The 27,206-nt window shown below is 44.0% G+C and overlaps 1 protein-coding gene across 4 annotated transcripts in view; it reads right to left on the bottom strand.

Moving 5' to 3' along the window:
• Positions 1-27,206, bottom strand: part of LOC146433120 (calcium-activated potassium channel subunit beta-2) — a 131,754-nt gene that overhangs the window by 75,262 nt on the left and 29,286 nt on the right. The window contains exon 1 of one of the 4 annotated variants that reach the window (XM_085069069.1): positions 14,420-15,047. The exons of the other annotated variants lie outside the window; for them this stretch is intronic. The gene's annotated coding sequence lies outside the window, so the exon portion shown is untranslated. Of the gene's footprint in view, positions 1-14,419; positions 15,048-27,206 lie in introns of those variants that run through there. 4 annotated transcript variants of the gene reach the window in all.

Genomic DNA, 27,206 nt, shown 5'->3' with positions numbered 1-27,206 from the left:
CTAGTGAGAAATGGTTGGTGCAGGGCAGTGCTGGCTCCTCAGCTGGGCTCCATCCCAGCCAGAGCAGGGCAGGGCTGGTGTGGGGCAGAGCTCAGCTCCTTGCTGGCAGCCGGGTCATCCTGCTCACACCTCTAACAGGGAAGGAGAAGCTGGGAAAGGCTCTTCTGGGGATTTGCTTCGTTGTTTTGTTGTTTCTAAAAGGCTGCAGGGTCGAGCTGCTGCCTGTGGGGAAGGGAATTGTGCCATCTTTGTTCTCTTGAACAAAAAAAGCACAACTTTTTTGGAGTTCTGCGTGTCTTGTAGGGCAGAGATAACTGAGTTACTGCCTTTGGAGCCCCTCTGCCTAGGCTGCTTTCAGGCCAAGCATAAGTTCACTGAAAGTGGAATTTTTCTGAGAAAAGCTGCCCTGGCCTGTCCCCAGCTGACCCAAACTTGTTACCTGTTTGCAAAACAGCTCAATGTCCATGAATGCCATTGCAAATCTGAAAACCTGGGCTGTCTCCAAATAAGCTGCAGCTGCCATTTGGGTAAATGACACAGAGCTTTGATTCGTGCTGGGGAGTGGAAAAAAGGAGGTTTAGGAAGTGCTGCACTCTCTGAGGTCTGTGGAAGGTGGCTGGGAGGAGTTCTTGCCTTCCCTTGGACAGGGTGTCCCTGAAAGACCACAGTTGTGCCTCAATCCTTGCCTCATTCTAGCTGTTATTTTTTTCATCTGTATCTCTCTGATGAGGTACCTAAGAGAAAGCATGTTCATGGTCTTGGCCCAATCCTTCTCTTTTTGTCCAGTGATTGCCCTCCCAGCCTGGGCTTGGGGTGGAGGAAACCTCCTGGTGAGACCCTGGGAGGTAGCAGAGAGGGCAAAGGATGAGCTGGGATATTTGGGGGTAGCTGGAGAGGTGAGGGATGAGTGCAATAGGGTGGGTGATACCCACCCTGGGTTGTTTTTCCTCAGCACAGGAGGGGAAATTATCCTCCCACTGATATTCCCCTGTCAAGAAATCCACTCAAGAAAATAAACACAGACTGGACTCTTAGTCCCCTTCCTTCCCTGAGCATCTGACTAATAACAGCTTGGGATGGCTTTCCAGCTGGGTTAATCACCTCTAATTGCCTGCAGCTTTCTGGGCAGCCTCACCTCTCCCCAGGAGGAGATGCCCCGGTGGGAACAGCTGTGATCTGATGCCCAAGGAGCTGCTCTGCTGCCTGTGGCCACACAGCACCTGCATGCCTCTTCCCCCACTGCTCAGCACTGAATTGCTTTGGGCACCCTTGTAACTTTGTGTACTCGGGGGGAAAATATATATATTTTGGTTCCCACTAGTTTGATAAAAACTTTAGAAATGTGCATACAAAAATAATGGTTTTTCCACATGGGTTTCTTGTCACAGATTTCTTTCAGCTGCCTGGTGCAGCTGATCTCAGCTGGAGCATTATGTATTTTCTGGGAGCTGTAATGGGAAAAAATGACCCTTGAAAAGACAGTTCAAAATATTCCTGTAAGGACACAACAAAGTTTTCCTTTTCTTCCTACCCCAAAGATAGGCTTTGTTTTGTGTGCTTGAAAAAAAAAAAAAACTATTAAGAGGTTTAGGTGCATTTGGTATCTGTTTACGCAAAATCCAGGGCTTAGTTGTGATGAGATAAAAGCAAATCTGGCTTTATTGTTCCTCTTCTACATTTAGGTGATCACAGAAAGAGCAGCCGTAGCCCTGCTGCTCAGACACACTCTTTTCACGTTTGGTTGTTGCTTGTATTAGTGTTAAGTCAGACTTTGAAATGAATTTTCTGCAAATTTGTTTGTATGAAGTTTGGCACAAAGCAATTCAAAGCTTGGCATGGCAACAGGGAAGGGGAAGCAATTCAGAAATCCAGGGAAATGGGGCTGGCAGCATTTCAGTGTTATTTACCTTCCTCTATAATCTCACTTGTGAATACTGGGACTAGTCAAAAACATGCTGTGCTCCTCTCCATTCTCCTCCTTCATTAACCTGTGGTACTCATTAACTGACAAACTTCTGGGTTTCAGATGATCCTCTAACGTCCATCACAAATAATTGTGCTAATTAAATAGGTAACCGAATGGTTCAGCATGGGAGTAAAATTCCTGAGATGGAATGGCCATGTCTGTGGGCTATGAGAGCACTTGGAGTAATAATATTTAGCACTAATAAATTAAATTTTGGAACTCCATAAAAATTCATGCTTCGAGGCTTAAAGTTAATCTCTGTCACGGTAAGACCACTGTTGGCATAGATTATCCTGTGTTTACCAATTAAGGAATTTCTTGTAGCATCCTCAGAAGGCTGCTGCTGGCTGGCTTGGAAGGCAGCATTGCACCCAGGCAGAGAATTTATCTTACTTGGGTGGCAGCTCTTACACCAGGTGCACTGACCCAGGGGAATAAAGCAAAAATAGGCAAGATTCCGTAAATACAGGAGACATTGACTGGGATTTAGTCATTGTGCTGGGGTTTGGGAGACTGACTGCTACCTTTGTTTTGGGCTTCCTATGTGTTCTGGTACAATACAGGCAATTTTTCTGTGCCTTTGCCCATCTGCTTTCAAATAAGAAAATAAAATCCCTCTTCTGACACCTTTTCAGTTGAAACACGCACCCTTCACTGAGTAGGGATCAGTTCTTGCTGTGGGCTGGTACAGTCAGTACCTGGCATCGTGGAACATTGAATTTGAGGATTTTCATTTTTAGCTGTGATGCTGCTGCCATTCTCCATGATAAGGATGACAGCTGTAGCTTTGCTTTTTCTGAAGTTTATTGGTTTCAGCATTTTATTTTTATGTTTCATTTTCCTACAGTAAAAACTACTTTTCACGTATAACAGCTTGTTAGTTTGATTTTTCAATTTTGAGGATGGATAGTAAAGACAACCAGGAGTTAGCAGAAGGTGAAGTAATTTGACAATATCTCTAGAATCTGAACGAAGAAATGAGGGTTAATTTATGATAAAACACTTCTTTTTCAACACATATTCTGTCTTATTCACACAGATTTAGTGAAAGAGATACCACAGCACAAGACACATCTGAAATCTCAGGAGCTGGGGAGATGCTGTCATATAATTTGTAGTTGTTTTTTCATGTCTGGCAATAAAATACGTTATAGATGAAAAAGACGAGTTAGAGAGGAAAAGGAGCTCTGTTGGACAAGAAATGTTTCCAAGTCACGTGCACATGAAAGCCAGAAATATAACATATGAGAAAACACATAAGAAGAAATGGGAAAAAAGTACTGTCCTGGGAAATGAGAGAATCTGAAAGGTAGTTACTGCTTCAGCGAGGGAAGGTTTGTTTCTGCAGCTACTATGAAACCTCATGAATGAAAATATCATTCTGCTGTACTTGTGCTACTATACAGTGCAATTTACTGGCAGGTAACAAGCTATTTGAAATAAAAGCTGATGGTCCAGTTACTGTGATGCTGTAAATACACAACCCAGAAAAAAATTCGCAGAGAGAAAGAGCTAGAAAATACTGTGGTCTAATTAATTACCCCTCTGCCTTTCACTTGCCTGGCCAGACCACTTTGCTCTCCCTCTCTCCACCCCAGGATATTACTTATCACCCATCCAGCCTTTGAGAGCTGCAAAATCATCATTCAGTACCTGTGATATGGCAATCCATTTGCAGCTGCTACTGTCCCAATCTTTCATTCCTCTCTGCTGCTCCCACCAGCGAGCTCAGAGCTGTGCCTGCAGGAGGCTGAGGCAGCCAGAGAGGATGTGTGTGTGAGATGGTGAGGTTCTGGGGTCTGTGCAGCCCTCCTTGCTCAGGCACTGCCCTGGCTCATGGCCCAGCACGTTCTTGGGCTGCATGTTGCCTTCACGTGCAACCTCTAAATGCGTTTAATTGATCTTTATGGCTACATGTTTGTCTTCCACCTGGCTCGACATGAGGCTTTAATTGGCTACCGTGTCACACACATTAATAATAAATATGGCAATTAGCTAAAATTGTGCTTGTTATTTGGGTAACTCTTCTGTGTGATGCATCATGCATGAAGGCACACCAGGGATGCTGTATGGTCTCATGAGCTGAGCACACAGCACACATTCAGACCTCGTGCTGGGGATGTGTTCCTGTGCCTGCAGCAGCCAATGATCCCAGCGTTTCACCCCATAAAACAGAGACTTTCCATATTAGGTGGCACCTACAAAACAGGTTTGGGAGACACCATTTGCCACTGTGAAATCCCTTGACATAAAATCCTTTGCCCAAATCTCGCCTGTTTTGCAGCCTGTAGGGAAGGTGTGATGACTGCTAGTTGTTTTGTGGGCTGGGAATGAAAAACTAGTGCCCCTGTTCTCAGTTCTGTTTCCCAGGGAAGTCTGAAGGCACTCTTGATGCTGAGCTGCTTTGAAAAATGTAGCCCTTAATTCTGGCAACTCTTTGAAGATAAAATGGTTTTTATTGTTGGTGTTTCAGCTTCCAACAGATCCCAAATTTGTGATATTGTATTTCTGTCTCCCACCAGCCAGAATAAGGCAGTGTCACAACCACCTTGTAATGAACAGAAGAAAGGCAAGTGGCTTTGTCAGGCCTCTGATGAAATACTTGTGTTGGATTTTGTATCAACTTTGAGACAGGAATTGGGCTGGGTTTTGTTCATCTTTAGCTGACAAACAAGATTAAAATCCTATTTATGCTCAGTCTCTGGCTATTGTTGACACTGTCCTGTATAATCTCTACTGTTGGGTTATCAAACTCCATCGATAAAACAGTCAGAGTTTATTCCCCTCCATCACAGAGAGATGCTTTTCATATTCTAATCCTTTTAGGGTAAGGTGATTTGACACCTAATATTTCAAGAGAGAATCTATTATGAAAGCAAAATTAAGCAATAACATTTATTCTCTGATTTTCTTTATAAACACCAACATATCTTGGCACATTTCACTTTTTTATCTCTGACTTATGCATGAGATGAAAGTTATCTCTGTAAAAAATGTTAAAATCATTAAAAATGCTGTCACAGGTGACTATGGTATTTATTCATGCACATCTGGGAGCTTCTAAGGCTGGTGGTGTGGTTTGATAGAAATTACAGAGTGGGAAGTTTTTTTACTATTAACAGTTGTTAAGGGTGTCAAAGCTGGTGAAGTCAGAGGAGCTTTACAAAGACAAATGCACAAGAAGCATGACAGCTGGCGAAATCCATTGATGAATTCTAGTAAGATGGATTGGAGAGAATCACCTCAACTTCTTATGTGTTGGCAGATTTTAAATTAATTATATTTTAACTGCTTTGGAAACAGACCTGAGAACAAATTGGTGGGGCCCCATGTAAGTGGCTGTTCAATAAATGAAAGATGTATAGAAAAGCAATCATCATTTTAGATGTGTACAGAATGAAAAAGAAATCAAACACTGAAAATATTATTACAGCGCCATTAACATAAATCAATTGCATGCTTTATCCTCAGAATCTTTTTTCATTTCTGGTCATCCTATCTCATAAAGTCTTTAATGGTTATAAAAAGAGTGCAGAGATTGACAGTAAAAATGATTAGAGACGTGTAAAGATTTTTGTAAAAGGGGAGGCAGCGAGCTGGAACAATTTAGAAAAAAGCTTTAGCTGCAGTAGGAGACTTGAGCAGCTCAACAGGACCAGGACAGGTTGTAGGTGCTGAATGTGGTTTCTCAACCACCTTGCTCACCTCCTCCCTAACCCTGAGGGTTCCTGAGCTCAGTAATCCAGCTGGGATTTTAATTCCAGGCCCCAGAGCTCAGGGTTGTGGAGTTGAGTGGCAGCTCCTGCTCCAGCCATGGGTCACACTCTGTTTTGGGTCAGGCCAGCAGAACCCAACCCCGACTGTCAAAATGGACAAAACCACTATTTAAAAAGGTACAGTTCTCTAAAATACAGACTGAAGGTCTCACCCTTGAGAGTTGGTTCTATCCCATGTACTTTCTGGTGGAAGTGGGATTTCAAGCTTTTCCTGTCAGGTCCTCACCCAGGTCCCTTGGTTTGGGAAGTGTCCAGCACAGACACCACATTTTAACTCCCTGTCCCCTCCAACACCAACTGCTCAAATGTATCTGCTGGAATTTCTGTATTATGCTAGAATGTTTGTGACATGATACTCACCAATTACTTAATGGGATTTAAAAAAACCCTAGAAATTTCTGCAAGTAAAGAGAGCATCTATCCGTTTTATTGAGCAAGCTGAATATTTTCAAGAATTTCTTATTTCATGCTTTAAGATATAAGTCAAACATGCAGCTCTAGCAGATTCAGGCAATGGTTCCCTTCTTGGCAGGTTGCTCTGCAGTTTTTTGTAATTCCTGGGAGGATGAGCTCTGATTGTTGGGATTCCTGGACACAATGCAACTGGGAATTCCCTGGGGCACACTTCTCATGGCATTTCAGCAAAGGGGAAGGAGACCTGTCTCCTTTGCCATTGCTTTTGGGGTGGGCTCAGCCCCCCACTCACACAGGTGCTTCTGGCACCTTTCTATCTTTCTCCTGATAAAATGGAAGAGACAACCAGCATTTCTGAGGTGTAAATAATGTTTAACAAGCAGGCCTTGGAGTTGTAAAGGAACTCCTGCACTTATGCTATAATAATTTTGGTGGTTGATTTAGAGCCAAATCCTGCTGGCCTGACTGAAGCAATTAGCCTGATTACTGCCAGAGGGATGCTCATGCAATTAAGGTGAGCACTGTTTGCTCTTTATTCTGGAAACCAGTTGTCTGTGTAAAAGTAGTTGACACAGTGCAGTGGTGCTGAGGCAAGAGGGTGATGGGCTCTGAGACAAACCTTCTAGCCCAGGCAGAATGGTGTCTTTCACAGAAGAAGGATGGACAGATGGACATTGTCTGACACCACTCTGAGGGGAAAGCTAAAACCTGACAGTGAGAGACATGTCCTGGTGTGTCTGCTCTGTGGGACTGTGACTGTTGTTACTTCCCCAGCTTCTCCAAAAGAAGGAACTGGGTAATTAGATCTGCAATTGCCATTTATCAAAAAGAGCATCTGTAGTCTTCAGTGATATTTTTCCCACCTCTCTCCCTGCTATTTCTAAGGCACCTATCAATGCAGTGCAGAAGTACCATCTGGATACCTGGCTAGTGACCAGCAGGCTGTGAGGCTTTTTAAATAGAGACAAGAGAATGGAGAGTGGGAAGAGCAGACAAACAGCGTGTTTTAATGGAGGCTGAGGAGGGTATCAATGAACTGAAAAGCAAAGAAGGACGGAAAAATTCCTTTTCTTCGTTTTCCTGATGAAAGAAGCAGGGTATGCTAAATCTTCTAGGAGCCTCCCTAGGAATATTTAAATTGCCTGGGAAGCTTTCCTGCAGATGGGCAGGGCTGCTGCATTGACTCTGTGGATGAACACTCACCACAGAGCAGGAACACCTCTGCGGAGGAAACTTCTTCCTGCCCTGCCAGGAGAACCTCTGCACCTTGCTCTGGATGCCAACACTTATCTGCATTCACAGCTCAGATGTGCTGGAGTTTTATTAAGGGCAGGCACAGCTCTGGGGTCAAGAGTTCTGACTTATCCCTCCCCCTCAATTCAAGGAAATTTAGAGGTTTTATTTGACTCTGAAGAAATCAAATACGCTTTACAATGTAGGAATTCGCCTTTTTGGTGGATCTGAAGGGTTTATGAATAGCCTAGCCTAAGGTTTTAGTGTGAAGCCACTTGTGTAGTCTCAGTGATGATGAATTCACTCATCTCAATAGAGTTTACTCTTTGTGTTAGCACAGTCCCCCAGGTGGGTGCCTGTGTGTGCACAAAATAATGGCTCAGCCTGGCAGAATATCTTTGCTAAGAAAACTTCACTTGTCAATTACTGGGAATTTTCCCTGAACTCCGATGGTTCTGGAGCAGAGTTCGGGCTTCTGGTGTTATGACAGAATTTTGCAGGTTCAGTGATGGTTTTTGACAGCTCAGGTCCCAGTAGGGAAAGACTCCTCACTTGAAATCAATCAACTTTATCACACAGGGAAAAGAAAATTGAAACCCTCCTGAAACTCAAACCTGCTTGAACAGGGGATTCTCTGTGACTGAGCTGTTACTGCAGATATCTCTACACAACAAGCATGTTCATGTAGGGAAATATCAAAAGGTAGGTGCACCTAACAAAGACATCCTGTCCATGCTTAGTGCACTAAATAAATTGTTCTAAAATGAAGAGGGGTTTTTTGAGTTCTTAGTGAATAAGCACATCCACATATGCATCTCTGAAGAGTTTTTTAATTAATTGCTTTCAGTCATTTTCCTTGTATAAAATTAGAACAATGATGGAATAGACTAGCTGTGGAGTTTGGCCGAGGAAAGATTATACTAATCCACTTGAAATATGACTAAAACAGAAAGCAAGGAGAGATAAAAGCAATTTTTTCCCCCAAAGCTTGTTTACCTGTGACAAAGTCCTTCTAAATCAGCTGCACACAAAATAGTGGATCATCTTAATTAAACTCGATCAGAAAAGATACTGCTTTGGACTTCTTGGGATATTTCATAACCAGAGAGTTTGTCCTGTGATGCTTTTAGCAAGATGGGGGAATATGTGTTTAATGCAATTAATAATTAGGAGAGCAGCAGGGCTTTTAAAGTGCAGAGTGGCACCCAGATCAACTTGCTATATGGAAGCAAACAAAAAGGGGAATTTATCAGAAATTTTTTATGTACCCTGAGGCATCACTAGGAGTGGTTTTCAAGAGTCAGGGGACCTTTCATTTGCATATCCTCCAGTTAATAAAAGGCTGGTTTTAATGAACTTCCTTTGTTCCCTGCATGGGTTATTGCTCCCTTAGCCTTGAACTATATATTCTTTGTTGAAGGAATGAAAAGATGTCCTAGTTAATTTTGTCCTAGTGATGCTTTCCACTCAGACTTTCTTTCCAGAACTCTTATGTTCCAGAGCAGTAAACTTTGCCCAACCACAGCAGCCCTCCTTACACCTGCTCCACACAGACTGATTTTCACAGCTGAATCAATTCCTTCCCTATCACCACCACAGCAGCTCTGGAATTCCACATACAAGCTTAAAACCAGCTCATCAATAACCAGATGGGCCTTGATGGTCAAAGACCAGTGAGTGCAGGCAGACTGTTGTCCTTCTTTGCCCTTCAGCCAGCAGCTCCTGGGCTCTGCAACACATTGCTGTGGTCAGCCTGGGGCTGTCTGGAGCCTGTTTCTGCAGCAGCCTCACCAGGTCATCAAGGCAGAGCAATTTAGGGTGTTCAGCTGTGCCAGGACTGCTCCTAGCTCCCTGTGTCTGCACTGATTCTGTGCTCTTCTGCTTTTCTCATTGACTCCCAACTGGACTCTCCCAAGAGTCAAAACCAAAGCACAATTTTCAGGAGGTTCTCTGAGCTTGGAGGGCCAAGAGAACCTGGAAGGTGCAGGAGTGGGTGGCTAGAAGGGAATGGGAAGGCAACAGGAGAGCAAGGGTCTCTGCCAGCCCTGGGGCAGCATGGCTGATGGATTCCCTGAGCTGTCCCCCCAAAAAAGCCCATACACTCCTGACTGAGGTCAGAGAGTCTGTGTGTTTGGCAGCAGCACTGAGGAGCACCTGGACACAAGTCTCCAGAAGGATTTCATGTCCCTTTATTCCCTCTAACTTTGATTTAACCGTGGGCTGTGATGCTTTAAGTACTAGATATTAATTAGAAGTGGTAGTAGGTCCCAAAGGGACCATACTCCAGATCTTCTCACCATTCCTAGTTTGACTTATTTCAAGTTACTGCTCTGAAACATTATTTATGCACTCAGGAGCCTGACGTTTATAAGGCCTAACTAAATTTGCAAATAACTAATGGATGTCAGCAAGGAGTACCACTCTGCTGAGGTGGAAAATAGCTTGCCCACGAGTAAAACACAGCCAAGGATATTGGATGTTTTCTGCAACACTTCTTTAATGCAGGCAGGGACAGTACTTATATGGAGGGGTCTCACCAGGATGGCAATCTTGGAGAGATGAATCACTTTGGGCTGAAGCAGGAACTTCACTCTGAGCTCTGATCCTCTGAAAGGGAAGTGGGGAAATGGGACAAATGTTCTTTTGGCTCCTCTGGTCTTCAAAACCCTTCTGGCAGTGGTTGATTTAGGACAATGCAGTGGCACACAGAATGGGAGGAATGCTGAATTTGGGCAAAATTGTTGGGTACCTGGAAATGGCTGGGGCATCCCATTTGGCACAAGCAGAGATGAAGGTCATTTATGGGTAGCAGGGCAGATTTGTATTAAGAAAGAAAAAATATCTGAAGACATAATAGGTGTTTTCACAGTATCGAAGGGGAATTTCAAGTTGGGATTTCATTCCAGACTACATTGAGTCAGTTTTTGCCCTAGCAAAGATTCTCTGTATTTGCTCTGATTTTAGTTCCTCTAATTCCTCTCATTCTCTTACTCTCCCTAGGCAGTATTAGACTGGAGTTACGTGTGCCCTGACAGAATATGAATACACGTGTGTTGCCTGTAGTGACTCTCACTGTGTGACTCACAGCACTTGCAATTTAGGCCCGCTTCTATTTTTAGAATAAAAAAGGATATCTAGGATCATTGGACTTGAAAATCATTGAAAAGGTAAAAAAAGGGCCATCTGATGGGGGTGTAACTGCTGGCTGCCTCTGTGAAGTCTTAGTAACCCTGTTGATTCAGCTCACACAGACTTTCTAAATAAAGTATGTGGACAATAGAGCTCCCTCAGTGGGAGACATGAGGTTTCCTCCTATATGACATAAGTACAGAGCAAAAATATCTCAAAAGGCAAATACATTCATGTTTTATAACCTTCTCCCCTTGATTTGTTTCTGATTCAATAGAGCTCAGTGTTTTGACAGCTGTATTTTTTTGTGTCTGTGAGAAAATACATTTGATAGAAATTTGTCACCCAAGTGGTTTTGACTGCTTTTAAACCAGACATCAGGTGCTAGTTAGTTTTCTTGTCATCTGCCATTTTCACAACTCTCCCATACCTCCATGGCATGTCATCAGACCCCTGCTAACTGTGTCACCCCCTTGCTTAGTGGCACTTTTGGTGAGCATCCCATGGGCTAATCTGATAAAGCCATAAACCTCCAGGTTAATGACCCAAATTCATTAGATTCATGGTTAAAATTTGTACTTGTGTATTAGGTGCTCCTGCTGTGCCCATTCCTATCTTCTCTGATCTCTCAGTTTTTCCCTCTTTCGATGTTTTCTCTCCTGCCTCACTGTTGATTGTCTCTTGCTGCCTTCCCTGTTGGCTGTCTTCATGTCACAGGATGTGCAAGACATGCACAACAGGAGAGGTTATCGTGTGCAAAATTTAGAAATTTCCACGATGGTGTTTTTTCCCTTGTAAATTGTCTGCACAAACAGTTTCCACCTGGACTGTGGACTTACACTGGAGATTTAGGGAGACTGTGGGGACATGGCAAGTGCTGTGAGAGAATGGCCCATGCAGTGCATGATGGATGATGCAGACTATTCATTTCAACAGAGCTGCAGGAATTCAAGGACTTTTCATGAATATTCATATGAAATTGAAAGCTGTTTAACCTGGCTCTCACATCTGTCTGGTGGGAGCACTTCAGTGCTTATGTGTTGCTCGTATGACTACTTGCAAGACATGAATTTTAAACCTGACTGCTCAGAGAGTGATGGAAATCCAGTATGAAACAGTACACTTGGTTGTGAAATTTGCAATTCGCTTTCTGCCAGTTAGCTACACAAATCAGCTAATCAAGGAACACCACAGGGTTGAACCAAGCAACACAGTAGGAATTTGCAAATATTTGCCATTCCCAAAAGATCTGTAAGCCAACAGTTGTTTGCTGAAGAAAGCCCTAAATAATATCAATTAAATAAGTTAGAAAATTGCATGACCTCCACAGACTATTTGTAACAGAAAAAGCAAGTGAGATTCATGGCAAAAGGCACTTATTGAGCTTCTGAAGAAAACAGGGAAATCATTCCTCAGCACAGTGAATCAATCTGATGGAGTTTGCTTCACTATCTGCTGCACATTGATGGAATGATGAGAGATTTGGAGTCACTTCTGTCAGGTCCTCAGACAAATGGGTATTTGGTCCTGGCAGAAGTTTTTGTAAGGCACCAATTTGTCTGGGATAGTTTTGAGAGCAGATTTAGTTTTGGATCGTGGGATTTGTGTTATGTCATATTTTATAGTTGAAAATGCCTGAAATATTAACCTCCTTCTGCTACAAAATCTGACTTTGTGTTTTGCCCTATCTGGAGCCCTGTGTTCAGCCTCATTCCCTGAGCACCGTGCTCTGTATTTCCATTGCACCATTACCACATTAGCCTTGTTTTCAAGGCAGGGCTGTTGCACTGCCCATTTCTCAGAGATGCTGAGGGATTTGCCCAAGTCTCCCAAAGAAGTCTGGGCACAGGTTGAATGCACTCTCCCACCTCCTCATGGTTTTACCCCTTCAGAGAGCCACTGAAGTAAAAAAAGTAATGTTTTCTAAGCCTCTGGACAAAAGTGAGATGGAGAAGAATAAACACATACTTGATTTCCACATGCATTGCACATTTCTGGCACAGATTTAATATCTCTGCATAATAACTCTTTGATCCATACTGCAAACTGCCACAATTTCTTTGGAAGAAAGTTTTCACTGTTATCTTTATGTACTCAGTAGAGTACATAACACAGGTTAAAATGATTTCTCCCCAAATTTGCAATGCAAAGTAATGCAGTTAACTGAAAAGTTCTTACTTGGATCAAATGGAGAATATTTATGTTTCTTAAAAGCAATTCTTATCATTCCTGATCCAATATTGCTTTTTTTTTGGCACAACCAGTATTCACTTAGACTGAATGCATTTAGCACTTTTGTTGTTAAATTGTCACTGGTGTTTTGTTTTTAAATGAATTATATCACGACCTATTTACAATGCAGTATAACATGCTGAAGTTCTCCTTAAAGGGAACATTAGTTAGGATGAGTAAATTCAAATTATTTGGTAAGTCCGTGCTATATAGGAATTCTTTTTCTGATGAAGATCTAATGAAAAAAATCAGTCTAACAGAATTCTCAAAGTTGTGAGCTTTTGACAACAGTATTGTAAAGTATCCTTAGTGACACTCACATTAAAGTAGATTTAAAATGGCATCATAACCTTAATTTTAAAATTTAGCACAGCAAATGACTCCATACCTCTTGCTGCAAGATATGATTCTCAGCTTCTTTAAGTGCATTTTTAATAGGTCCTGTGAGAAGCATTTCCACAAGCAGAACATTTTATTGTTGCTAAATACCACTCACTCTGAAGCCTCCCTCTTGTTTGGAAATGAAACTTTAATGAACAAGTCGAAACAATTCATCAACCCAGGGAACATCACGCTCAGATCAAACACACCAAATGATAAGGGCTCTGCATATGCATGGAAATATGATTTTCATTCATTATGTTCCTGCTGCTCATCCTGGCGAGGGTCACACACACTGACAAAAACACAAACTCACAGCCCAGCCCTGCCCAGGACCCTGTGCAGACCCTGCTGCCCTGTCTGGCCACAGAGACCTGACTCTGATGTTTGGACATTTTCCTGTCCAGTGACGCTAAATAGGCACATCATAAAAAAGTACATGAGGCTTCTAACTTTGCCTATCACCTCCTGGACTTCTGGCTGGGGACAAACAAGCTTTTTCAAGGGGAAGCTTTCCTGCTATACTACTGAGTGTTCATTCCACCCCCTCAGCCCTTGCTCACAGCTCTTTCAGCACCCAGCTAAGCGTGTTGTACATCCTTCCCCACTCTGCTTTCTCAGGGGGAGGAGGTGTCAGGGGGCTGGCAGCGACACGGGAGGAAATCATGCCTTTTCCTGTCTGAAACTACAATTCTCCTCCAGCAAAACAATGCCAACAGCGCAGAGAAAGGTTTGATTATGCAAAATGGATGGACACATCACGCCTTCTTTTGCAATAGGTTATAACCTAAGGAGTTCCTCACCCGGAAAATTCCTCCCACCACCTTCCCCCGCCAATGTTTTCCCCCTTTCAAATGACATCGGTGGCACTCCAGACACATTTTACACATTAATCGCATGTCTTCCTCATCTTGCAGGCTTCATAGCTTTCCTCTCCCCCTTTTATTTTAGGGCAGCTTCCCCCTCTCCCTTCTCCCATCTCAGAAACAGCCCGGCTGGCTCGGTAGGAAAGGACCAAAGTGTTTTCTTGCATGACCTCCATGCATTCCACTCCGCGGGAAGAACAACGTGGAATGCACACTCAGCAGGCAGCGAGGCTTGAGCCAGCTTGTCCTCGAGGCATTCCTGCCATAAAACACAGGACTATCCACGGTGTTTCCAGCCCCGGCTCTCCCCCATCCCAGCTCCCCCTCCCCGCACCTGGCCGCGCTCGGAAAGCCGCGGAGCAAAGCACGAACAGCGGGCACCGAGCAGCAACAGCTCCCTTTGTTTCCCGTGCAAATCCTACCTCCGATAGCTGTCACATCTTCCTCCGAGGCGAAGCCTAATTATTAACAAACAGAGATCCAGCGGAATCCTCCGAACTGCCACCGGTTGTTGAGTGCTGTCATCGTTCCCTCCCGGTGCTCAGACCTTTTTGGACCATTAATGTCACAAGCCCTGCTAACTCATCGCTTAGTACTCGCTGCTCAAAATGTCTGAAATAGTTTGGAAGGACAATAGGAATGACAGGCACACTAGACAGCCATGCTTGAAATTAGTTTTCTCCAGCTGACTTAAGGCTGTTCCGTAGTGCTTTTAGGCATGCACTCCGTAGGGTTTATTAACCTAGCCTAGACATGCCATTCCTGCTTTAATTCAGGGCTGTAATAGGATGGCTGCTAGGAATGCAGCGATAGCTCTAACTCCATTCATCCCTCCGTAGTTCTCAAACCTCCCCGGCAGAGGAAATAGCTTCAGTCATCCTTAAACTTACTGAGGCTACTGTTTCTGCAGAGCAGGCTTTCACACATTGTTTTGAAACTAAAGAGAAAATCCCTCCGGGGAATGGAAGGTGCCGTAGCTCTCCTGGCTGATGCGAACGGCGAGAGGAACCGGCAGCATCCGCCCCCGCCGCAAGCTGAGGCTGGCGCAGGACTTAGTGGAAGTAGTGATTGGAAGCTGAAAGTTCTTAAAACTCTGTAAGGCAGCTGTGGCATAAAGAGAACGAGGGGGATGCAGGGACCGCGCTGCGGTTTGTGCGCACAGAGTCACAGATGCTCGCCGCGCTTCTCAAAAGGCAAAATGCTGTTTGCAGATGGCAGGGACTTGCAATCTAGATTTCTGAGTAAGCAGCACCTGGGGTAATGGTGGGCAGAAGAAATGAGAGCAATGCACAGGATTTGAAGTGCCTGTGATGTGGGGAAGAGGAGTGGTGAGGGATGCTACAGGATGCTGCTGTTTTCAGTAAAACTGTGCTAACCACCAAATCACAGGTCAGAGATATTAGTGCTCTGCTGAGGTCTTGGAGCCTTTTTCTTTTTGGTTGTCAGTTAATGACCAGCCCAGGTCAAGATGCAGCAAGGCTTGTTAATATCTATCTCAGTGTGGTCCCTGGTGGACAAAACCAAGAGCCACCAGCACAGATGTGGCACACATGGGCTGAAGGGCTGGAGAGGCACCCTGGAGCCAAGGCAGGCTGGGAGAGAGCAGGTGGGGAGCTTGTTCTTTCACTGCTTGTTCCACACCTGCCTGTTTTTTCAGTTCCACCCGATTCACAGCCCTTTGTTCTAAATGAAAATACCAGGCATGGAGACAAGAGAAATGAATGGTACTGGGAGACATTAAGGAGGAAAGCAGTGAAAGATCACAGTGAAACCCCAGCTATGGCTGCCTCACACCCAGGGAATAAAAGGGTTAGGATAGCACTAGTGGCAGGTTTGCTTTCCCAAACAGCATGTCACTGTTTGTGCCCAGTGTGGGCCATGGCTCTCTCCTCCTCCTGCACTGGCCTTTGCTGAAACGACGAGTGAAAGCAAGCTTGTTGCTGGTGCAGACCAGCCATAGATGCTGATGGGGACATCTGGAGGGACCATGAACACAATGTTTGAACCAATGCTGCTCCTGACAGAGCTGCCTTTGTGCTTCCCCATGCCCGTGCTTGCTGCTGCTCTCAGACATCCTCCCTTCCCCTCTTCACCCACTGCTCCTTGCACAGTCAGTGGGTTGGAGGGAAGAGCTCAAGGCTCCAGTTTTGTTCCTCAGTTTACAGTGGGATATTATTAGCACCTTAAGCTTCTCCCAGAATTGGTGGCAGCAAAGGGGACTTAGAATTTTGTAGGCAGGGATCTCAGGGTGGGCGACTACATGCTGAGTGATAGCAGGGCTGACTGAACAATACCAGCTTTCTGAATAATTTAAAGAAATTTTTTCCCTGTCACCTATCTTGCATCTTTCATATGCCCTTCATTCACCTTAAGACAGAAAAAGAAAAGGGAAATAAAGAAAAGTTCTCCTTGTCCCGAGCAATACACTTCTGTCTCACCCACTAAGGGTCTCACTGTGCCATGGATTTGTAAGCAGGATGACACAGCAGTTCAAGAGACATAAGATTCTGGTTGGAGATACCCAGGTCTAGGTGTCCTGACTCTGTTGATGATCTTGTGAAAGATTTCAATCTGAACTGGACACAAGAGTGTTCAAAGACAGGATAAAGCAGGTGGTAGTTGCCACCCACATTCACAGGTCCCCAGTTATGTATGCTGAATATAAGGAGGCTCATAAAAAATGGATGACTATCCATCCCAGCTCTCCCTCCCTTATGGACCTCTCTGCCAGGGTGACCCCAAAGGCCTCAGTCCTCCACAGTAAGCTAAAGTCACTCAGACTTGGGGGTCAGCAGGTGACAGCTGTCTGTGAGAGCTGCGTGACTGAATGGAAAGGAGAGGTTCTTGCCTGGTGTGGTAATTGAAGGAAGAATAAACTGTTCAAGGTGTGCAGGGTGGGCTAACAGGGAATGACCAGAAGGATCTTCTGGGGCCTGATTAGTTCAACATGGTTCAGTCTCAGGGAGAGATTCCATGAGAATTCCCCTTTCCTCATGCTTCTTCTAATCACTGAGCAGCACGGGCAGCTGCCATCAGTGATGGGACTGGTGTGCTCCCTGTCCTCACTGTGGCTCTACTGCTGTTGCATTTTCCTGGCACATCAATCTGCTCCTTGCTGGAAAGAAGCTACAAGGAGCAGTGGAGTGGTGATTTGATCAAATATACCAATTTTCTGTCTTCCTGGACTGCATGAATGTTGCGAAGTAGGATTGCCCAGGGAAGCAGAGGGCTCACATGTGTTTTCACTCTGCCTTCCATCAGGAAAATCCTATATTGTAGAGGAGGAGATTGCTGCTCAGCTGTACAGCAGTGGAGCTTCTTTGAGAAAACTCATTGCTTGCAAAGGAGTTGCAAGAATTTAAAGTGCTTTTGTCAGTTTCTGACCAGTATTTACTTAGGAAATGGCCAAGGAGGGTGAAGGACAGGAGGAATTTAGGAGATTGGTAGTTTGCATGCTGACTGTAAGCCAAATAATATAATGAACAGAGCAACTACCGCATAATTTCATTATGAATCATCCTCATTATAGCAGGAATTTGACAGATACGTAACTAGAAAGTGTAACTATCAGTTACAAATACCCATTTCTAATTGCAATGGAAAGGGCACAATATAATTAAAGCTTCAGGTTGCACATACAAAAACCTTTTCTCCTCCTGTGGTCACAAATTCTCTAGGAACAGTGTGAATATATTTTGAAGTTGCATACCTATCAGACAGCATTCCTTCTACCCACTTGCTGAGTCTTTTAGAAACAGCAGCAGGTATTCTCACTAATCCATAGATACTTGGTGTGAATTGTGTATTAAAGGAATTGCAGGAATGATCTGTTGATGGCTTTTCCATGCTGGGTGTCTCTGTTTAGTGTCAGTGCTCAGTTCAGCACTAGCCTGGCAGGGCTGCAGGTGTGATGTGCACGACAGGTAACAGGATATACAGGATGTACAATCACAGCATCAGTGAAAATCAGTCTAATAGGAAAAAGGATCCTCCAGAAAGGGCCAAATTCTGTCATACACATCAAAGTACTTTTGGGCACTGTGGAGCCTGAACTCAGACCTGAGTTTTCCAGAGGGCAGCTATTCCCTAAAAAAGATGATTCCAGTGTGGGGGAAGATAAATCCCAACAATTATTTTGGCAACAAACATTAATCTCATCTCTGTCATTTAAATGAAAAAAATACCAAGAAACCCTGTTGATGTCCGTCCCTATAGTTACAGCTCACCCTGGTTTCCTTTCTTTTTCCTGTTGCAGAACAGGCAGCACCTGTGGGAATGCAACTGTTTGACCAGAGTCTTGCAGAGTCTCTTGTGTTCAGAACCACAGGACACCCAAGTGTTCATTTAACTGAGTTACATCCCAGTGACTGGCTAATCGCTTCCACATGCTGCTTGATTGTCCCCTTTATATGCCAGCTCTGCCTTTTTCCTGCACAGCTTTTTTTGAGCCTCTTGCCTAAGAGAAAATAACTACATCTGGAGTGTTGTTAAATGACCCAGAAGCTGCTGCTTTGCAGACTGACAGTATTTGATGCAAATAGATGGCTTCTTGCTGTGAAAATCTCTTCGGCTGACAATCCATTGGGTACTTCCGACGATAGTTGTCTGAGTTAAAACACAGGCTCCTCTTTGCATATTCACACTATCACTCTTACAGAAGTGCTGGTATTAAATTCTTTCTGTGCAGTTTCAGTGGAGGCCTTTCTACTCCCCATTTGTGCGCCAGCAGCTGGAGCACATCACTCCTTCTCTTTGCCTTCAGCTTTTGCCATCTGCCACCATTAAGTTGCCCAGGTGTCAGGAATCTTCTTGCTCTTCTCTGGCAAACATTACTCTGCCTTCTCCTTTACTAATTCAACCTTCATTTATATGGAGGCTGATAGATCAAGATCAAACATCTGCTGCATTTCATACTTCATGGGGGTGGATGGGAACAGAATATGTATAGCTGCTGGCTGGTTAACCCTTCCTTCCCTAACTTTCCATCTTGAGGAGCTTATGGTTTTCCTACACTTGTAGATGTGCCAGTTAATTAATACTTGCCAGTTAGGATGTTACTTAGAGCAAATATATCCTACAGCAGAGCTAATTTTCAGAAACATCAAAGCTTTCATATGCTCCAACAGTGTCTAGTCCTGAGGTACTGAGGAGCAGCAGAGTTGGAACATATCTGAGACACACATCAGCAAAGACACCAGAAGGGGCCACACCACTGGCTTTATTCTGCTTTCCACTGAGATACGGGTCAGGCATCCTTTGTGATTGCCTTCAGGGGAAATCCAGACTCACTGATCATCTTTCACAACAATGGGTGGTGTAAACTATTGAATTCTTTTGGTAGAGATGATGAAATGAAATGATTTCTGGTGTGCCCAATCCTCTTCAGTAAATCACTGAAGATTGACTGCAAGTTTGAACAGCAACAAACCAGAATCCAACAAAACAGGCTGCTTACACATTGATGCTCACCGTGCCCAGGGAATGTTTCCTGCTTAAAGACTGCTAAAATATGTATCTGAGGATGCACACCCAGCTGCTGGGGCCAGTCTCCAGTGTGATTGTTGAGTAATTCCAACAGGATTTCACACTTCAGCAATTTCACTCTCCTCAGCCTGGTTCTCAGTACCAGTGCTTTCAGAGCCTGATTTTGTGTGAGACTCTTGGGCAGAGATGGTTCCCTGCTCTGAGCAGTTCTGCTGAGCAGCAATTGCTGCCTGCTGCTTTCCCATTTGTTAAGCAATGGATTACTGCTCAGACATTTACAGGCCACATTGGTCTAAGCCCTGTGTGCAATTCTGAGGATTTACTCCTCTCCTGGAATGCCATGATCAGAGGTTGTTTCTTGCTTGTTCAATAATTTCCTGAAGCACTGCTCCAATTGGCACTGCTGTGATTTCCCTGCTTTGTGACAGATAATGCATTGTGCTATTCACCTTTCACAGAAACACCAAATTGGCCACTTAGATGCTCACTGATTTTACACACAGTGCCTGGCTGTTTCTCCAACTCCTGATTGCTTTTTCTGTCCACACTTTCCTATTCCTATGCTAATATTACTTCTCCAGCAACTTTAGCAAGATATTGATAGATAATTCTTTTGCCTTTTTTGCTACCCCCCTGCAAATCACTTGCTATGCAGAGCTCTCCTTTCTTCAGGATTCAAGTATCTCCTTTAATCTGTTCTTCCTTTTATGCTTTACTCAGCTGCTGCTGCCGTGCTTTGGTGGAATAGTCACTTGTCTGATGAAGCTCATGCTTCTATTTCTGCTCTCTCTCTCTTTTGAAAGGTCCTTTGCATCAGTGAGATGCCTCTTTGGGTTTCTTTGATGATTTGGTTCTGAATACTGAGCTCTGCACTCCAGGAGTGAAAGACCAAGTTGTGGAGTGAGTGTGCAAAGGGGGAGGGAAGGTTTTGCTATGCCCCACTGAGGGGGTTTTCAGTGAAGCAATAACAGAAGCAAACAGGTAAACAGCTAGGCCAGGAGCAGGGCTGTGGAAAGGCTGTTTTATAGCACTGTGCCTCAGTTTCCCCACTTGTAAACAGCATGATCCTCTGCCCTTATGAATTCCTTTGAGAGCTTTGCCTGAGAACTTGAAAAGATGACTGAAATTCAGCCTTGTTAAGCTTGTATTGTTGCTGTCTTGCTGATAAGCTTTAAATTCAGAATAGCAAGGACCTAAAACTGTCTGTAGCCCCCACACAGTGCAGGGTGTTTGATGCTGTGTGGTCACACATGTCCACTCTTGAAGGGACAATGCCTTCATGTCCCCTGGCTCTTCTGTCTGAGAACCCCACAAACTCTCACAGGAGATGCTGTGGGGTGCAGCCCTGCTTGTAGGGTGAAGGAGGGGTCTGGTGGCAGCTTCACAGCAGCCAGGGAGCAGGAGGGACATTGCCTGGGCTCGGTTCAAAGCCAAGCCTGTTTGGAGAAAACATCTGCTAGCAGGGGCAGGAGAAACCCCACACAAGATGCCACTTTTTAATTTTCATGATCTATATTCTGCAGCAGGTGCTCAGAGTGGCACATAAATCCACCAGCACAGGATTTATGGTTGTGAACACCAAATATTCACCAAAGCTCAAAAATCTCAGTTTTCCTACAGAGTGACCAGAGGGATTTGACTACTTACTGAAGTAGAGTTGTTTGGGATTTATTCCACTGAGGGCAACATTTGGTCCTAAACATACATCTCCACATATATATAGGTTTTGTACAAAGTTATTTCTTCCCCATGAAGAAAAGATTACCATGCCTGCACAAAGTTTCCACCTCTTCCCCATCACCACAGCAGCTGAGGACACAGGACGTGTTTATGAATAAATTAGTTGGGGAAAAATGGTATTTGGAAACCAAGCAGAGGCTTTCCAAGAGGAAATAGGCAGAATGATAAAGCTTTGCTTTTAAGACATGCTACAGGGATACTCCTTTGGCATAAACACACATTCTTTCATTGATAAAACAAATTTCTTTTTTCCACCCTCTCTGATGAGTTTTTCAATTATGCATATGCAAAAATATTAATGTATCATCAAAAGCTGAAGTGGACTCCAGAGGAATTTAGCTAGTCAGTTATCTCTGGTTTTAATCACCTAATGGTATTTGTTTACATCTGTTTGAAATTATTCATACTCATTATGGGTATTGAAGTAATGTTTCATTATTTCTCTACCTCTGTGAGTTTTTAAAACAATTAAAAAAAAAAAAAAAAAGAACAAGTTGTCCATGGATACACATGTAATCTGACCTTTTCTCTGCTCTGAAAAGTTTTAAGAAGATTATTTAAGTTTTTGTGTCTGTACTTGCTCTATTTTCAGAGTCTTAGAAGTAACCTTGACTCTAGACTGTGGCCTCTAAGAGAGGCACAGAAGATGCACTACAAGCTGTGGAGTTCATCCCTACTGGGATGAGGGGCCATATCTTCATTGCATGAGAATTTTTCCAAAAATACACAAACCCCTCTTGCAGCAGCTCCCAGCTGGAGCTCCAGACCACAGAAACCAGCTATGTTTTCACGTTGTGAATAAAACAGACCTGGAAAAACAGCCCCAGGAAGCCTGTACCTCTGCAACTAATGTCCCAGCTCCAGTGTGACCAGGATGTTGCAGGAACAGGCTCTGGGAGGGGATGAATTTTGTCCTCAGCTGTCTGTGTTTAAAGACCAAGGCACTCTGATGTGCCTCAGACACACAGAGACAGACCCTGAGTCTCTAACCCTTGGCTCACTCCTCTAATCCCCTCTCCTCCCACTCACAGCCACTGCAGGAAGAATGGGTTTTCTGTACTTGGTTTCCCTGCTGGGATTTCAAATGCCCCTTGGTGCAGTAAATGAGTAAAAAACCTCAGTCCCCAGAAATGCAATACCCTTTGGGGAAGCACGATGGATCTGGTAGTGCAGGAACAAACATCCCCAGGGCCCCATTTATCTCACACACCATGTCTATTTACCTGTTTTTTTCCCCTCAGAGTTGCTATTATTTTTGCACAGATGACTAAAACAACTCTCCCCCTTCTTGCCTCGATGCTCATTGCCTCCTGCTTGCTCTCCTGGTGGTCCCAGCTGGGTCTTTAACCCCTGTCCAGGCTGATGGGCTTGAGCAGGGCTCAGCCTCCAGCAGCAAGCTCCAATGCAATCCCCCAGGAAAGCAAAGGCAACTCCTTGGGGTGCCTGCCTGGCTCTCCAGACAGACTGCTGTTTGCAGTGTGGAGTTGAATAATAGGCTCTCAGATTTCTCCCCAAATCTAACTTCAGTGAATCCACCAAACAAACAAAGAGCCTCTGTCGCTCTTGGTGTGATGCAGAATCTGTGCTCTGGCCAGGTTTGGTGGGATAGGAAGGGTCAGGAAGCCCATGGGAGCAGGGAGGACTCTGAGGCTGTGAAGAGTGTGTCAAGCATGGAAGGTGTGGCTGGTATGGAAGCCTGATCTCCCCTGTCCTTGCAGGTGTGTGTGGGGCACCGTGGGGTGTAGCTGTTGCAAATGGGCACTGAAAGGGTGCTGGGGATGGCAGGGATGGCCCTGGAGCATGAAGCACCCTGTGATGGGGATTTGTTTGGCCAGGTTTACCCCCTGAGCCTGGCCCAACCTTTCCCAGCACTGTAATCTCCCCAGACTGTGGGGCATGAGAGCCTCAATGCCCTACAGCAGGATGGGCTCCTGCCTTCACAGATCCTGTGGGGTTTGAAACATCTGTGTGAAAGGCAGCTCCAGACAGGAGCCACTGGGCTGTCTGGGAGGCAGAGCAGGGCTCTCATGGGCAGTGGTGAGGGTTTTGCAGCCAGCAGTGTCTATGGTGCCATCGCTGCTGTCCCTGCTGTGTCTGTAAGAAAACTCAGGGTACAACCAAGGCAGCAGCTCATTTGTACATGAGGTCAGTGATGAGATACTTCAGTGATTGTCAAGATAGGATTGCAAGATGGAGGAAACCAAATTATACCTCTCAGAGGGGTAAAGGAGTGGTGACATGATGAATCTCTGCTCTCCACCTGTGTAAATACAGAGCAGCTCCCCAGCAGTCGATTGAGTTGCTCCTACCTGTGCCAGTGTCAGGCAGAGTTTGGCATGGCTGAGTGCAGGATAGCATGAAGGAACATTGATCTGGAGCCAAAGAGGAGCCCAGTGGCATAGACTGAGTGCAAGTGATGTCTCTCCCACACACCACAATGCAGAATGCAGGTCTGGGTCCAAAAGCAGAGATGTGCTTTTTCTGTCCTCTCTTTTGCAAAGAAAACAATCATGTGCTTTAATTGCTTTGGCCAGCTCAGCCTTTCAGGGTTCTTTTCCAGGGACTGCTCTATTGTGTCAAGAGCAGTACAGCCACTGAACAAAAAGACATTGTATGCCCAATGTTATTTATGTGCTTTATTTCAGTAACTCTCAATATTTTAGCTACTGGAATATTCCTTGAAATATCTGATGTGCTGTGAAGAAATTTCATGCCATTAATTTTTAGTATAGCTATTTTTTATGACATAGAGGATCAAGATTCTACATTTATGTATTTAGTATGAGATATATATATATATCTGTTTTATTATCTACGGTATAAATAGTACTGTCTGCTCTAATTTCTGTTTCCAGATGTACAAACACATTTTGCTTTGAAAACCTTTAATCCTGACATGGGATTTTTCTCCAGAGATATTTTGTCCATTAAATAATAACTGTCAATAATATTTGAGTATGATGGGAAAACCATCTAAATCTAAGTATGAGCCCTGTTACTGTCAAGCAATATAGTTTTACAAAGGAAGTCTTAAACTTTCCTGAAGCTCTTCTGATTTCAGTGGTTTAACAAGAATATAAATGAGAAGGGAATTTCCCCTTTTGCTGGCATCTCATTTCTGAGTTTGATTAATTATGACATGAATTTTTTCCTTGCATAATCAGATTTGCTAAAATTTCCTTATTAGGTTCATAAAACCATTTTGTGAAACAGGAAATTAAGTGGGAATTCTTTTGCCACTGAGTTCAAATTTGTCTGAACTCTCAACTGGGCTCTGGTATCTTATTAGAGCCTGTCTTTGATAATAATCATGTTTGAATTTCATTACTTTTTCTTCTTATTCCAGTCAGTGACCATTTCACGTTTTTCTAATAGCAGTACAAGGTAAATTGCCCATGCAAGGCTGTTTCAGATGGTCCTAGAACAGCTCAAGTGAAATACCCTCATTTTTCTTAATTTTCATTAACTCGCCATCTTTATTGTTTGTGTGTAGTGTAAACAGTTAGTAAAATACCCTCCTGCAGACCTGCACAGCCTGGCTGGGAGATCTGTCTCAGGAGCTACTGAAACATTCCCAGGGGATGCAAAAACTGAGCAGGAGGGAATGTAGAGAACTGGCCAAGGGCTGTGCTGAGAAAAGGACTAGTAGAGGAGCAGGCAAGGAATGATAGAGACTTTTTCAGGCACGAGAAAGTGAAAAAGGATCATAAAGATGTGATATGAGCTGCAAAACTCATGGCATTTCTGGGACTGAAACCCTTCCAGTTCACAGTCTTCTACCCCCCTCTGCCCCATCATCCTCTCTCATATAAACTGCAGATCTGTGGGTAAATAATCTCTTCAGGGCTTGCTCACTGAGCAGAGCTGGGAAAAGCTGGCACTGCAGGTACATCTGGTCATCCTGAGGGGGAGTAACATCACAAAAATGAGGTTTCAGGGAGAAAAGTAAATGAAACTGCCCCGGCTGAGGTGAGGAGTTCCTCAGTGGGTAGGATGAAGGGAGGAGGTAAAACAGGGAGTGAAAAAATTTTAATGTGGATAACTTGATAATGTAAATTTAGCACATAGGAACCTACCAAGTCCCCAAAGCCAGGTCCCTTTTCACGAGTGACCAAAGGATATGGAACTGCTTAGAAATTAGAACTCCAACCAGAAGGCTGTGAACCTCTAATAGCCCATTACCTGCACTGTCCAGAAGCCTTTGGATCAAACCCAAACAAAACACATGTAATATTAACAATTTTGTTTTCATTTCTAATCACCTGCTTCTATGCACTTTGAAATTCTCTGGCCTCTTTTAGGGAACAGATTTCCTAATTGCTATGGAAAAAAGTTCAGCATTTGATTTCCACTGGTCTTGTGAAAATCCAGGTCTTACATTATTTTTCTGGTCTGCTTGACACCTAAACCCCTGAGCCTGTACTTTGACATTGTAAAAGCCCAATTCCAAACTCCTTTTGAATGAAAGAATGTAAAAAAGTCCAAACATTTTTTTAAAAAGGCAGAAAAGCAGGTAATAGAGGTTAGGGGCTGTTCTGCTGTGGCTTTCTTAGAGCCAATTTGTATGGAATTTGTATGGAATCTGGCTCCAGATGGGGCACTGTTCCTCTCACCCCTTTGTGTAGTACTCGCTTAGTATATTTTTGAAGCAAAAATATGATCTATGTGACTAAAGACTGGTTTGTCTGACCTCAACATTCTACAAAGCTTTAGGAAGTAAAAGGACTTCTTTTTGAAGGAAAGAATGCAGCAAAGCTTTACCAAAGCAATGTTGTGTCATTGCATTTGATGATTTTATTTGATAGGATAATTGATTTTCTTAACAAAAGCAGTGCAGTAGATCTAATCTCTCTGGACTTCTACAGTGTATTTGACATGGTGACAAGATTAGTCAAACTGCAGGAAATGGGGATTAGTGGAATTGTGTGAGAAATGTCTGGAGAACTAGGGAAAACACATTTTGGGAAAGTTTAGGGTCTAGTGGTGACTCTGGAATCCCTTTAGGGTTGGTGGGGAAGATTGATTGCATTTATAATTCTAATTTTTCTGGCACAGAAGCAGACACTCTAAAATTTGTGGCTGAGATGAAATCAGGGTGGATAAGCACAACAGTGGAGGTTCAGAAAACTATTCAAAAAATGGGATAGACTTGAAGGCTACAGCAGGAAAGATGGAAGTGTGAAGAAGGATGTAATCATATGAAGGCCAAGGCTGGGCACTGAGAGAATCCTGCCAGATACTATTTCTGTGAAATGGGACTTTTAAAAATAATAGGGAAAAAAGGTGAAGTCAGACATACTGGGATGCCCCAAGAAACTTTATAGATCTGTGATGATACATCAGCTATCCAGCATGATCATCCCTGCTTCAGGGCCTGATGAGATCTTACCTGGGGCACCAGGCAGTCAGTCCTGGCACACAAACTCAGAAAAGGACTATAAAACCAGGAAAAGCTGCAGAGAAGTGCAGCAAATGCAGCCTTTGCTTTCTATGGCTTTAAGAGAAGTCATTGCTGTCTACAAATACAGCTGGGAGGAGGGCTAACACTGGAAGAGAGATTTCAACTCAAAAACAGCATTGGCACAGGAACAAATAGGTAGAAGGCTGGAAATTTTGAGATTTTCAGACATCAGAAGGATAAGGCATTAAATTAGTCCTCTTGACAAAGCGGTGGAGGTAAATAAAGTAAATTCTGCAAACTAGGTAAAACCAGTTTTAAGATAACAGCTTCACTGCTGGCTGAAGGGCATCTGATGAAATGATGGCCTGTGACTGCAGGCTGTTGGGCTCAGTGGTGCAGAACCCTTTCCCAGCCCTCCTTTTGCTCCTATCAGGAGATCTTCAGTTTTGCAGGGATTCCGTGAAATCCTGCCCCTTGCAGGGGCTCTGAGGAGGGCTCAGAAAAGAGGCTTTGCACCAGCCAGGAGCACAGACAATATCTGCTGAAGGCCAGCTCTGGGAGGCCATGCGTGAATACCCCTGGTG

This window comes from Lichenostomus cassidix, chromosome 9 (assembly GCF_008360975.1).
Source record: "Lichenostomus cassidix isolate B80296 chromosome 9, HeHo_3.0, whole genome shotgun sequence".
Taxonomy (NCBI): Eukaryota; Metazoa; Chordata; class Aves; order Passeriformes; family Meliphagidae; genus Lichenostomus; species Lichenostomus cassidix.
This window is presented reverse-complemented; position numbering and strand designations above follow the sequence as displayed.